The following is a 15320-nucleotide window of genomic DNA, read 5'->3' as shown; positions in this document are numbered from 1 at the left end:
GACAGTCTCTTTAAGAGGGATCTGATATCATCCTTGACGTCCTCCCACCAGTCGGTCATGTTGTCATAGAAGTCAACCCTGTCTAGATGAAGCTGGATAAGGGAGTGAACACGGCTCTGAACATAGGCATCATCCAGGAGACTGGAATTGAGCTTCCACAACCCTCTACCAATGTCCGGACGGTTAGAGGAACCCAAAGAGAAGCACAAGGCAAGGTGATCAGAGTAAGGGACGACCTTCTCACTCAGGGTGCCGACAGCCTCAGTAGGACTGACAAAAGCAAAATCTATCCTACTGCTCCTGTTGGAACATGAATACGTGAATTTTGGCTGTCGCCCACCCTGTGTGAAAACGTCGGTCAATCCTGCCTGCATTATGACGTTATGTAGGACCTTACCGTCCCTGGTCACTGCCCTGCCCGAGGAGCTGTCACCTGATGTCATTATGGCATTAAAGTCCCCCACCATCACAACAGGAAGAGAAGTGAAGAGGTAAGGCTTGACGTCATTAAACAGCTGGATCCTGTCCGTCACTGTCTGTGGCCCATAGATGTTAATAAGCCGGAGTCGCCTCCCATGGACAGTGACTTCCAGGACCAGACATCTTCCCATGACCACCTCCGTCATCCTATGCACAGTCACATCATTGGTGTTAAACAGGACAGCGACCCCGGCGTAAGGCTCTACAGCCAGTGACCAGAAAGAAGGACCGGACCGCAATTCCCTCTCAGCCTCTCTCATAAGCCCCAGAGATGTCAGTCGTGTCTCCTGCAGGAAGATGACATCTGTGTCCAGATATTTGAGATGTTCATACACCGTGTGTCTAGTTCTCCTCAGCTTAATGCTATTCACATTGCTCGAGGTCACTGTCAATGAGAACCCCGCCATCACAGCACAATATAGAAGGAGCAGAGTAACAGCCATCATCATGATGGACCTGATGGACGACCTCCATGTTCCCCTCTGCACCCTGCTTCTCTGGTGCTGCCTGAGTGGACTCCTGGTGGGCATCTGAGCTGGTCAACATCTCTCCTGACATTAAATCCTCCTCCTCATGTGTCCCTGCCACCACATCCTCATCCTCCTGAGCCTCTGCCCCTGCCATCACTAACTCATCAGGGAAGACACTGCAGATGTTGTGCCAGGCATCTGGACAGTCCCTGTGAGGGTGGCCCATCCTACCACAGAGGTTGCACCTGACGTCCCGGCAGTCTGCAGCGACATGGCCAATTGCTCCACACAGACTGCACTTCACCACAGTACAGGCGTTAGCCAGATGACCTTTCCCACCACATTTGAAGCACTTTCTGGGTTGCCCGGGATAATAACACCTTCCCTTCTCCCTCCCAATGAAGAAGGAGTTGGGTAAGTGGTCAGTGATGTTATCACATTGCCGCAATTTTACCAAGACCTGCCACCCCATTGTCCAGATACCATCCTCATCTCTGACCTTGGTGAGTCCAGAGACGAGATCACAGTGTCTCCGGAGCCACACCTCGATGTCCTGTGGAGGAACGGCCTCATTCCAGAAGGTGATATTCACTGTGACAGTGTCCGGCCTGGAGATAGGAACCAACACAAACTTATTCCAGCCCTCAGCATCTCTGAACTTGGGGTAATTGGCCCAGAATCTGTCCAGGTCAGACATGAGCTTGAAGCTGACCTCGTAGCCCTGCCTGTCCTGAAGATTAGACACTGCCAGTATCTCATTTGCCACAAACCCCATCTGGCCGCAGAGCAGCTCTCTCACCACATACCTGCGTTGTGGCAGATCCTCCTTGGCACCTATGTATTTAAACCGCACCACATTAATGCGTTTGAATGTCTGGCCGGTGTACCTGGCGCTGGAAGTGAAGGATGGGGCGCCGCGGCTACAGGCATTCCTGGGGGGCACCTGCTGGGTGACACTGGGCTGACTGACAGGGAGAGGGCCTGCAGCAGGGGGGGCTGTCACACCTTGTGGACTGGATGGCAAAGGGGGATAATCACACATATAATGCACATTATCATAAGCAGCATCATTATCATCAGACAGTGCGATGTCCAATACAGCATGTGAAACCCCTCCAACCCCCGACCCCATGGGCACAGCATCACCTGCCACAGTCTGTGCTTCAGCCTCAGCCTCGGCCTCATCAGCACAAACAGTCTCACATATACTGTCCTGCTCCTGTGTGGGGCATTCTGGGACCTGTGGTGCCTCTGCTGGAGTCTGCAGTGTGTGCTCCTGTTTACACTCGGCTGCCTCAGCCTCATCAACACAAACAGTCTCACATACACTGTCCTGCTCCTGTGTGGGGCATTCTGGGACCTGTGGTGCCTCTGCTGCAGTCTGAAGTGTATGCTCCTGTTCACACTGAGCTGCCTGCTGCTGCAGCTGTTTTCCCTCCTGGAAGCAGAAGCGGGCAGCCTGTAACACTGGCCGTGTCCGCTGCTGGGGGGTCCCGTCGTGAACATCAGGGGTCCTGGCCTCTACAGCACAGTCCTGCTTGTAGGAGGCGAACCGCTCCCGGTTCCTGTAGGTCTCTGCCAGGGGCCCCATGCTCTCCAGCACAGATTCAGTGTCCTGCACAACACTCGCCAGCTGTACACCCAGTGTGTTCAGTCTCAGGTCATAGGCGTCATTACTGGCAGGATTAGTGGTCTTTAGACTATAGATGAAGTCTACCTCCATTTGCAGCGCTTTTTTTGCTGCTGTAAGGCCGGTTTCACATTAGCGCTTTTTCAGCGCGCGCACGGCCGGGGGTAGCTCCGCCCCCGAGCCGGCTCTCTGCCCGGCGTGCCCGCCCTTTCCTTGTAGCGCCGCCTCCTAGCGGACAGCGGCGCCTGCGATCGGCGCACCCTATCTTTAGCATAGGGTGCGCCGATCGTGCGCAGGCCGTGCGCTAGTTGCGCTTTGACCTGCGCTGCGCACTTTTGACGGTGCGCCGTGCGCGCCAAAATCCGAAAAGTTTGATTTTGGCGCGCACGGCGTACCGTCAAAAGTGCGCAGCGCAGGTCAAAGCGCAACTAGCGCACGGCCTGCGCACGATCGGCGCACCCTATGCTAAAGATAGGGTGCGCCGATCGCAGGCGCCGCTGTCCGCTAGGAGGCGGCGCTACAAGGAAGGGGCGGGCACGCCGGGCAGAGAGCCGGCTCGGGGGCGGAGCTACCCCCGGCCGTGCGCGCGCTGAAAATGCGCTAATGTGAAACCAGCCTAACTCACCCAGTTTTCGGACAAGTCCCGGTATCTCATCCGCTAGCTGCAGCTCGGGTGCACGCGCCGGCTCCACAGGCTTAGTCTTGACCACGGGTACAGGGGTTTTGAAGACAGTCTTGTGCGGGTCCACCACGGATGGTTTTGTGGCCCCTTGGCTGGATGCAGGCTCCGCAGCAGGTTTATCGCTGCCACCTGATTGCGACCGTGTGCGTCCTGACCGCGCCATACTGCCATGCTGCTGTAGGTTCTTCTGCATTGTCTGTCTTTCCAAAGACGTCCGTCTCTGCCTGGAAGCAGGAGAGCTGGTCTGCACAGCTGGGGCCGATCTCACCTGTGCACCTGGCAGGAGCTGCTTACTGACTGGGGAGCTACAAGACTTCACATTCTGCTGGTTTCCATCACTCACTGACACATTGCCTTCTTGCTTCTTTGCTGGAACTGGAGAAGGTTTTCCTCCCAAAACTTTACTCACAACTGTTTCCTTCTTCATAGAACTGCTGCAGCTTTGACTCGCTGCATTCACTGGACTCACAGCGGCTTTGGGACTAACATTCCCATTAGAAGCCTGGGAGGCTAGTCCCAGTGTAGGCCGGGAAGCCTGGGCCTTGCCAGGGGAGCTTCCCCGCCCAGGGTGGCCCCTCCCTGGGCTTGCTCCAGACATCAGGAGAACCACTGACACACAACCTCACAGCTAGGAGGCAGTATTATAGTAGTTATATTCTTGTACATAGGAGCAGTATTATAGTAGTTATATTCTTGTACATGGGGGCAGTATTATAGTAGTTATATTCTTGTACATAGGAGCAGTATTATAGTAGTTATATTCTTGTACATAGGAGCAGTATTATAGTAGTTATATTCTTGTACATAGGAGCAGTATTATAGTAGTTATATTCTTGCACATGGGGGCAGTATTATAGTAGTTATATTCTTGTACATAGAAGCAGTATTATAGTAGTTATATTCTTGTACATGGGGGCAGTATTATAGTGGTTATATACAGTACTTGTACATAGGGGACAGTATTATAGTAGTTATATTCTTGTACATAGGGAGCAGCATTATAGTAGTTATATTCTTGTACATAGAGAGCAGTATTATAGTAGTTATATTCTTGTACATAGGAGGCAGTATTATAGTAGTTATATTCTTGTACATATGAGCAGTATTATAGTAGTTATATTCTTGTATATAGGAGCAGTATTATAGTAGTTATATTCTTGTACATAGGAGGCAGTAATATAGTAGTTATATTCTTGTACATAGGAGGCAGTAATATAGTAGTTATATTCTTGTACATAGGGGCAGTATTATAGTAGTTATATTCTTGTACATAGGGGCAGTATTATAGTAGTTTTATTCTTGTACATAGGGAGAGTATTATAGTAGTTATATTCTTGTACATAGGGGCAGTATTATAGTAGTTATATTCTTGTACATAGGGGCAGTATTATAGTAGTTATATTCTAGTACATAGGGGCAGTATTATAGTAGTTATATTCTTGTACATAGGAGCAGTATTATAGTAGTTATATTCTTGTACATAGGTGCAGTATTATAGTAGTTATATTCTTGTACATAGGAGGCAGTAATATAGTAGTTATATTCTTGTACATAGGAGGCAGTAATATAGTAGTTATATTCTTGTACATAGGAGGCAGTAATATAGTAGTTATATTCTTGTACATAGGAGGCAGTAATATAGTAGTTATATTCTTGTACATAGGGGCAGTATTATAGTAGTTATATTCTTGTACATAGGGGCAGTATTATAGTAGTTATATTCTTGTACATAGGGGCAGTATTATAGTAGTTATATTCTTGTACATAGGGGCAGTATTATAGTAGTTATATTCTTGCACATAGGGGCAGTATTATAGTAGTTATATTCTTGTACATAGGGGCAGTATTATAGTAGTTATATTCTTGTACATAGGGGCAGTATTATAGTAGTTATATTCTTGTACATAGGAGCAGTTTTATAGTAGTTATATTCTTGTACCTAGGAGCAGTATTATAGTAGTTATATTCTTGTACATAGGAGCAGTGTTATTGTAGTTATATTCTTGTATATAGGGGCAGTATTATAGTAGTTATATTCTTGTACATAGAGAGCAGTATTATAGTAGTTATATTCTTGTACATAGGGCCAGTATTATAGTAGTTATATTCTTGTACATAGGGGCAGTATTATAGTAGTTATATTCTTGTACATAGGGGCAGTATTATAGTAGTTATATTCTTGTACATAGGGGCAGTATTATAGTAGTTATATTCTTGTACATAGGGGCAGTATTATAGTAGTTATATTCTTGTACATAGGGGCAGTATTATAGTAGTTATATTCTTGTACATAGGGGCAGTATTATAGTAGTTATATTCTTGTACATAGGGGCAGTATTATAGTAGTTATATTCTTGTACATAGGAGCAGTATTATAGTAGTTATATTCTTGTACATGGGGGCAGTATTATAGTAGTTATATTCTTGTACATAGGGGCAGTATTATAGTAGTTATATTCTTGTACATAGGAGGCAGTAATATAGTAGTTATATTCTTGTACATAGGAGGCAGTAATATAGTAGTTATATTCTTGTACATAGGAGGCAGTAATATAGTAGTTATATTCTTGTACATAGGAGGCAGTAATATAGTAGTTATATTCTTGTACATAGAGAGCAGTATTATAGTAGTTATATTCTTGTACATAGGGCCAGTATTATAGTAGTTATATTCTTGTACATAGGAGCAGTATTATAGTAGTTATATTCTTGCACATGGGGGCAGTATTATAGTAGTTATATTCTTGTACATAGAAGCAGTATTATAGTAGTTATATTCTTGTACATGGGGGCAGTATTATAGTGGTTATATACAGTACTTGTACATAGGGGACAGTATTATAGTAGTTATATTCTTGTACATAGGGAGCAGCATTATAGTAGTTATATTCTTGTACATAGAGAGCAGTATTATAGTAGTTATATTCTTGTACATAGGAGGCAGTATTATAGTAGTTATATTCTTGTACATATGAGCAGTATTATAGTAGTTATATTCTTGTATATAGGAGCAGTATTATAGTAGTTATATTCTTGTACATAGGAGGCAGTAATATAGTAGTTATATTCTTGTACATAGGAGGCAGTAATATAGTAGTTATATTCTTGTACATAGGGGCAGTATTATAGTAGTTATATTCTTGTACATAGGGGCAGTATTATAGTAGTTTTATTCTTGTACATAGGGAGAGTATTATAGTAGTTATATTCTTGTACATAGGGGCAGTATTATAGTAGTTATATTCTTGTACATAGGGGCAGTATTCTAGTAGTTATATTCTTGTACATAGGGGCAGTATTATAGTAGTTATATTCTTGTACATAGGGGCAGTATTATAGTAGATATATTCTTGCACATAGGAGCAGTATTATCGTAGTTATATTCTTGTACATAGGAGCAGTATTATAGTAGTTATATTCTTGTACATAGGGGCAGTATTATAGAAGTTATATACTTGTACATAGGGGAAGTGTTATAGTAGTTATATTCTTTTACATAGGGGCAGTATAATAGTAGTTATATTCTGCTACATGGGACAGTAATATAGTAGTTATATTCTTGTACATAGGGGCAGTATTATAGTAGTTATATTCTTGTACATAGGGGCAGTGTTATAGTAGTTAAATTCTTGTATATGGGGCAGTATTATAGTAGTTATAGTCTTGTACATAGAAGCAGTATTATAGTAGTTATATTCTTGTACATAGGGGCAGTATTATAGTAGTTATATTCTAGTACATAGGGGCAGTATTATAGTAGTTATATTCTTGTACATAGGAGCAGTATTATAGTAGTTATATTCTTGTACATAGGTGCAGTATTATAGTAGTTATATTCTTGTACATAGGAGGCAGTAATATAGTAGTTATATTCTTGTACATAGGAGGCAGTAATATAGTAGTTATATTCTTGTACATAGGAGGCAGTAATATAGTAGTTATATTCTTGTACATAGGAGGCAGTAATATAGTAGTTATATTCTTGTACATAGGGGCAGTATTATAGTAGTTATATTCTTGTACATAGGGGCAGTATTATAGTAGTTATATTCTTGTACATAGGGGCAGTATTATAGTAGTTATATTCTTGTACATAGGGGCAGTATTATAGTAGTTATATTCTTGCACATAGGGGCAGTATTATAGTAGTTATATTCTTGTACATAGGAGCAGTGTTATTGTAGTTATATTCTTGTACATAGGGGCAGTATTATAGTAGTTATATTCTTGTACATAGGGGCAGTATTATAGTAGTTATATTCTTGCACATAGGGGCAGTATTATTGTAGTTATATTCTTGCACATAGGGGCAGTATTATAGTAGTTATATTCTTGTACATAGGGGCAGTATTATAGTAGTTATATTCTTGTACATAGGGGCAGTATTATAGTAGTTATATTCTTGTACATAGGGGCAGTATTATAGTAGTTATATTCTTGTACATAGGAGCAGTTTTATAGTAGTTATATTCTTGTACATAGGAGCAGTATTATAGTAGTTTCATTCTTGTACATAGGAGCAGTGTTATTGTAGTTATATTCTTGTATATAGGGGCAGTATTATAGTAGTTATATTCTTGTACATAGAGAGCAGTATTATAGTAGTTATATTCTTGTACATAGGGCCAGTATTATAGTAGTTATATTCTTGTACATTGGGGACAGTATTATAGTAGTTATATTCTTGTACATAGGAGCAGTATTATAGTAGTTATATTCTTGTACATAGGGGCAGTATTATAGTAGTTATATTCTTGTACATATGGGCAGTATTATAGTAGTTATATTCTTGTACATAGGGGACATTATTATAGTAGTTGTATATTCTTGTACATAAGAGCAGTATTGTAGTTAAAAAAAAAAAAAAAGGGGGAAGCCAACACTGTCTATGGTCAGAACGCAATACATTCGTTTAAGGTTTTTCTGAGTTGCCGTTTCCGCACTGATGGAGAACACTTGCAGGTGTTTCTTAGCTGATACTGACAGTGTAATGTATTGTTTCTTTGCAGTCACGATCAATGGTTGAACTTAGGTCTCTATGTGGCAGGATTCATGTGCCACTGCTTAACGTGGAGCTCAAGAAGAGTCATGCTTGGGTCACGGCATGGGATTGCTGGAAACATTTCATAGTCATGGTGATGCTTATTAGGTTAAGCAGTAAATTTCCCTTTCCTTAATAGAATTTCACAATGTCCGCAGTCCTCAGTCCAAGCACAAGGGAAGTCATGTTGTGCAAGTAATAGGAAAAGATCAGAGCAGGTGGCAGTGGAAGCAAAAATCCCCCAATGACTTTTCACCCAGACATCTTGGTCAGTAATGAGCTGCCCGGGCCCTGACTAACCGCCATTATGCAAAGTCCATGAACCAGCATGGTATCATTAGATGCACTTATATCGCCATCCCCTGACTCATAAGAAGAATATTTGTTGTCTATCTCGGTTTTATCACTGGGAGTCTGGATTTACATTTATTAACCTCTGCGGCTGGAAGACTTCATAGTTCTGGAGTGAGTGGAAGCATTAACTCTGCAATCTAACAGATGGCAACTCCTAAAGGGGGACATTTCGGTGAACACATTTGTTATCACCTCTCTGCTGATTGGCGGTGTCTGATCACTGTTGACTTCTCTCCCGCAGAGTTTTCAGCTGAGGGACAGTGTACTAATTTAACCATCATTTTTCCTTGCCGCTATTAGACAAAAAGGAACCCCCAAAGATGGATGGACCCCCATTTAGTGAACTTACCCATTTGATAATTCAAGGCAAATATAAAAAAACTTTCTAATTTACCTTATCTTTCTCCACTTATAAACCATGTCTCCATTTCTACTGCCGCCTGTACTCACTATTCACTCTGATAAACAGCTCAAATCCGTTATGGTAAAGACAAGACTGACTGCCAGCTCACTGAGGGATCAGATTACACCTGCCTATTTGAAGTCTATGAAGATTGAAGGGGGAAGAAGGAGGAAGTAGTAGACTGAAAGAAAAAAAATAAAAGATATGGTGTTGCTACTTTTTAGTAAGTGTTTTTGAGCTGCATTCACAGCTACCCTGCTCAGTATTCCTGTATAATGCCCTCCATGCTGCTGTTGATTCTGAATATGTTCTACATATAGAAAGGAGAGAAGGAATCCATCATGAAGGTGGAAATCTGTGATTTGCATTTTTTACTCACACAGATGCAGGGTTTGTTACTCATTACAAGAGAAAAATCTGTGGTTTACACTGTACCACGAACATGTATGATCATCACAAGACAAGGATTTATTCTCTACGTGTCAATAATGAAGATTAACGTTTGATGAGTTTGAACACTGTTCTGCTTCTCTTTCTGGTATGGACTGACTGACTGGTCTCCTGACTCTGTATTTTTGTTTAATATTGGCCCCCTAAACCGTGCATTGCATCACTATAGGTCCTCATTACTCGGACCTTTTAAGGGGATATTCGAGATGTTGCTTTTACTAGTGCATCCAATTCCAATACTTTTTAGTAAAAATTTTAAAGAGAGTGAGTATCGCAAAGCCTAACATATGAAAAAAAAACCCATAAAAGATGTATTGTATTGATAGCAATTAAAATAGAAATATACTGCTCAAAAAAATAAAGGGAACACTTACTGTTGTACCAAAGGAATAAACAACAGGTAGAAATGATAGGAAGGTCACTAACATCCATGTGTCTGCTTAGTAAGAGTGTCTAAGCTGGCAAAATTTATTCAAGTGATCACCAAAGGTCCTTCAGCAGTCTTAACCATGGACTAGAAACACTGGGGGCCCCTAAGATTGTGGAAGCTCTGGGCAATGGCCCAATTTGAAGTCTATGTAGATGGGAAGGGAGGAAGGAGGAAGCAGTAGACTAAAAAAGCATAGAAAAAGAGATTATGCTTGCTGCTTTTTAGTAAGTATTATAGAGCTGGATTCATAGCTACAATGCTCAGTACTGCTGTATAATGTCCTCCATGCTGCTGTTGTTTCTGAATATGTACTGTATAGTTACAGGAGAACAGAAATCCCTAATTTCTGTGTGTGCTGTGAATAATAGTAGTTAGTCTCTGCCCACTAGCTCAGAGATAACTGAAAATTAGAGACACAGTCTGCAGAGGGAAGAAACTGGTGAAAAATAAACACGCGCCAGTCCTGAGTGTAACTAGGGCTTATTTTTGTAGTAGGGCTTATATATCAAGCTTATTCCAAAATACTGTAAAATCAAGCTAGGGCTTATTGCCGAGGTAGGTCTTACTTTCAAGGAAACGCGGTATTAAGGGATAATGATGACCTGACAGCAATGGTAAACTACGCAAGACAGATGCCCCCTGCTCACTGTCGTTTCACCCTAGGGACCACCGAAGTACTCTAATAAGGAACCTGCTGTAAGCAAAATGTAGTCCAGACTGGAAGAAAAAAGAAAAAGATATCCTCTACATAATGGAAAATAAGGGACTATCCCCTGATGTTTGCATTCATGACCTAGAGATACACAAGGTACAGCCATAGACAAACTGCAGTAAGGCAAACAATGAGCTCAAACGTGGATAATCCGCAAGGATCAGCAGCACTCTCAGACATATTCACATAGAAAACATAACAGGTGTATTTGTAAGTAGCCATTCAAAAAAAATCCAATAAAGACCCATATAGCTAAAAATCCACCATGGCCTCAGGGTGTTTTCCCAATATGGATAGAGCTTCATCAGGAGATTTGAAAAGTAGTTGGTCACAAGAAGCCCTAGGGAATGGAATAATGACGCATGGAAGTCAACTGCCCCCGATCGATCAATCCCTTTATGTAAGAAGGGGCCACTAATAATAAGATGCTAAAATGGTGTCCCAGTGCGGTCAGGAGTCCCAATGTACCTGCCACATTTCCCATTATTTGGGATCACTGGGGGTGACCTACGAGCATGATCAGCACGCCGAACCTGACAGCAAGTGCTCAGCTTCTCTGCAGCGCCACCACAGGACAAATGAAGTATTACGCAGTTCTCAATGTAATACGCTTGGCTGTTCTTATAATTGCTTGATGTATTATCAGTAATTGACTTGATTTAATTACATTTTTATGTTAAAGATTTTAGGTGTGTTTTTTTGAAAAATTCTCATATGGCTAAATACTGTATCTTTTCCCAAAATCCTAAAATATGGCCATTTTTACTGTGGCCACTGGACAATAAGGTTTTTGGGACACTTGCACAATACCTGTCAATCATACATTAGTCCTGGCAAGTAGGCGATGACACAACATTATTAGCACGGACGGCAGCGCAGAAGTGAACAACCCCTTAAAAGGGCTATTGCCAACTCAGAAATTCATGGCTATCCACGGCATAACGTCCCATAGCAATAAATGGAGAAAGTTGCGCAAACATACTCATAATTCCAATTAATGTGACAGCCCCCCGCAAACTAAGGGTATGTTCGTACATGACATTTTTACAGGTTTTTTTTAATTTTTTTTTGCAGCAAATTAGTATTGGCAGGAAAAACCCGTGTAAAATATTCAGGTTTATCATGCTTTTTTTTGCATGTGATTTTCATGCTTTTTTCCCTATTCCCTTTAACGAGATAATTTTACTACTGTTTGCCAAAGAAGAGTAAGGCCGGAGTTAAACTACCGTAGAATACGGATGAGTGCTATGCAAAAAAAAATCGCATAGCACTCGGACCAATGTCAATCTATGGGGCAGCTCCCATCATCCGTTTTTTTCCCGCACGTTTTATACGTGCTAGTGAAATCGCAGCATGCTGCGATTTGCACCGTATTACGGTCGAGACTGCGAGGAAAAAATGGATTACACATGCGCGTGAGTGACTTGCAAGAAATACGCACCGGTGTCCTTTAGAAAAGCCGGCAATTCAGTGCGCAATACTGTAAAATCACACTGACATGTTAAGATAGAATAGATAGAATACGTGTTTACACATAGTATATGTATATATATGTATATATATATATATCTATGTGTGTGTGTGTCATTGACACACATGTGTGTATATATATATATATATTTATATTTCATACAGAGCTAGATAGCAGAGTAGGTGATAATTCAATTGTCAGTTTCTGTAAAATCATTACAGAACCTGGCAGGATATGAGACATGGTTTACATTGCATATCCATATGATTTATATATATCCCTAACTAATAATGTTATGAGTGTATGTGTGTAAAATATTAGAGCTGTAGGTGTTAAAGAATTAATTCACGGAAAAAACTGGCGTGGGCTCCCGCGCAATTTTCTCCACCAGAGAGGGAAAGCCAGTGACTGAGGACAGATATTAATAGCCTAGAGAGGGACCATGGTTATTGCCCCCCCCTGGCTAAAAACATTTGCCCCCAACCACCCCAGAAAAGGTGCATCTGTAACATGCGCCTATTCCGGCACTTAGCCTCTCTCTTCCCATTGCCCTGTAGCAGGTGGCATATGGGGTAATAAGGGGTTAATGTCACCTTGCTATTGTAAGGTGACATTAAGCCTGGTTAATAATGGAGAGGTGTCAATAAAACACCTCACCATTAGTAATCCTATAGTATGAAAGGGTTAAAAAAACACGCACATTAAGAATAAAGACTTTTTATGAAATAAACACACATTTTTTCCATCTTTATTAAACTCCCAATCCAATCGAAGCCATCATTCTCCTGCAAAAAATAAAAAATAAAAAAGCAACAATATCCCATACCTGTCCGCCGAACAGTCAAGTCCCACGCTGCAATCCATCTCAAGGGGTTAAATAGTTTACAACCGGGAGTGGTGCTAATGCGACCGGCTGTAAACCATGGAGGAATGACTGAGAAGCTGCCTGCGCAGCCTCCCCGCCTGACCGGACATGAACTCAGTAGAGTGGGAAAGTTTCTGAACATTTTCCCACACTGTCCAGTTCACCGCGGATCATGCGGGGAGCCCTACTAGGATCTGCACTATGGTTCAAACTCGTCAATGGCCCATGTCGTCATTGTGCTATCCGTTATGTTACTGTTTAATGGGTAGAAATACATAAATACCTTCAGCTGTCATGTTCATTCAGTGGGTAGAGCTGCTGGCCAGTCAGAGCATTGTGTTCCATTCTCGGTCAAATTTATACTGCTGCCTGACGGCACCGTAAGTATAAGCCATCAATAACATATCATTGGGGTCATACTTTTGGCATCCTGCAGATTACAGCAATAGCACAAAAAGAGGTCTTGAAAATCCTCCAAAAATTCAAAAATACAGCAAAAAAGGCAGAGATGCTTACCTGCCCAGGCCTCCAAACAAATGCACTATCAGTATGCAGCAGTGGACCCATATAGCTAAGATGGTGGCCACACATGTGTAAGAATACTGATGACGAGACAACCGCTCACATCCTTACCAATCCATGGAGGAGGAGGTTGTTTAGTATATTAATGCACAATGAAGACATGTATGCGGCGCTGTTCACACTATGGCAGTGCACAGCATCCAGGTTAACAGCCTATTAGTTACGCCCTTCTATTAGATCAGGCGGGCTGTCTAGTGCTATCAGAATGCATTCCATGTGAACAGACACCACAGTTTACAAGACCAAATGGGTCCAACTGTACCCTAAAAAATAAAGTGCAAAAAACACATAAAAAATGTGAGGTATTAGTTGATATTTTGGCCAAAATACGTAAGCTCGAAATCCTCGTCACGGATCCCCACGCTTATGAGTCCTAATACTAAACAGCAATAGCTCAAAAAGAGGGCTGCCAAGAGGACAACCGCCCCCTCCATGGATTGGTAAGGATGTGAGCGGTTGTCTCATTGGTATTCTTGCACCTGTGTTGCTGCCATCTTAACTATATGGGTCCACTGCATCCTGATAGTGCATTTGTTTGGAGGCCTGGGCAGGTAAGCATCTCTGCCTTTTTTGCTGCATTTTTGAATTTTTGGAGGATTTTCAAGTCCTCTTTTTGTGCTATTGCTGTTTAGTGTTAGGACTCGTAACACTAAAACCTTAATATGGCTATGTGGATAGAAAAATAGCTAAGTTATGGCACTGAAAACAGGAGAAAAAAAACACGAAAAATTGGTTACTGCGCAAAATAGGTTAACATTCTAGCCCTGTAAAACCCCTTTTAAAGGTTCCGTGACGACTTCAGGGTCTCCACTCAGAGAATCGGTGGATGCAATAATTGAATAATTCTGTCCGGATTGGATCCTTGCTGGAATATGGAAAGCAATCTATATATATAAAGCTGAGTGTATGTGTGTGTGTGTGTGTATGTATCAAGCCATGCCCACTCCACTTAGCCCCACCCACTCCACATAGCCCCACCCACTCTACGTAGCTTCACTCACTCCATACGCAAAGCCCTGTCCACACGGCCCACGTTGTTAGCGCACACGGGCGGAGACACATTCACCTCCAAAACAACCCTGCAAAACTTACCGGCTGTGATGTCTCAGCCGCTGCGAGCTAATATCAGGGTCACTTTCAGAGTATCAGTGCGCGGCAGGCACAGGCCACATCTAGCTCCGTCGTGCCTAGAATGGAGTTGCTCCTGTGAGGCATGATGTCAAGGGAAAGGTAGGAGCCTCATGGATTACACCTCTGTGCTCATGACAGGAAGTTGCTGGGCACGTGTGGGGGGAAAATGAGAGGAGTGAGGGGAAAATGAGAGGAGTGAGGGGAAAATGAGAGGAGTGAGGGGAAAATGAGAGGAGTGAGGAGAAAATGAGAGGAGTGAGTGGAAAATGAGAGGAGTGAGTGGAAAATGAGAGGAGTGAGTGGAAAATGAGAGGAGTGAGTGGAAAATGAGAGGAGTGAGTGGAAAATGAGAGGAGTGAGTGGAAAATGAGAGGAAAATGAGAGGAGTGAGAGGAAAATGAGAGGAGTGAGGGGAAAATGAGAGGAGGGGAAAATGAGAGGAGTGAGGGGAAAATGAGAGGAGTGAGGGGAAAATGAGAGGAGTGAGGGGAAAATGAGAGGAGTGAGGGGAAAATGAGAGGAGTGAGGGGAAAATGAGAGGAGTGAGGGGAAAATGAGAGGAGTGAGGGGAAAATGAGAGGAGTGAGGGGAAAATGAGAGATGAGAGGGGAAAATGAGA

At 42.4% G+C, this 15320-nt stretch overlaps 1 protein-coding gene across 3 annotated transcripts in view; it reads left to right on the top strand.

Annotated features, from left to right (window-relative positions):
- Positions 1 to 15320, top strand: part of KCNK2 (potassium two pore domain channel subfamily K member 2) — a 167453-nt gene that overhangs the window by 9020 nt on the left and 143113 nt on the right. The window lies entirely within an intron of this gene.

This window comes from Dendrobates tinctorius, unplaced genomic scaffold, assembly GCF_039654945.1.
Source record: "Dendrobates tinctorius isolate UK_male_01 unplaced genomic scaffold, ASM3965494v1 ptg000201l, whole genome shotgun sequence".
Classification (NCBI taxonomy): domain Eukaryota; kingdom Metazoa; phylum Chordata; class Amphibia; order Anura; family Dendrobatidae; genus Dendrobates; species Dendrobates tinctorius.
Note: the sequence above shows the minus strand (reverse complement) of the source record. Positions and strands in the feature narration are given on the sequence as shown.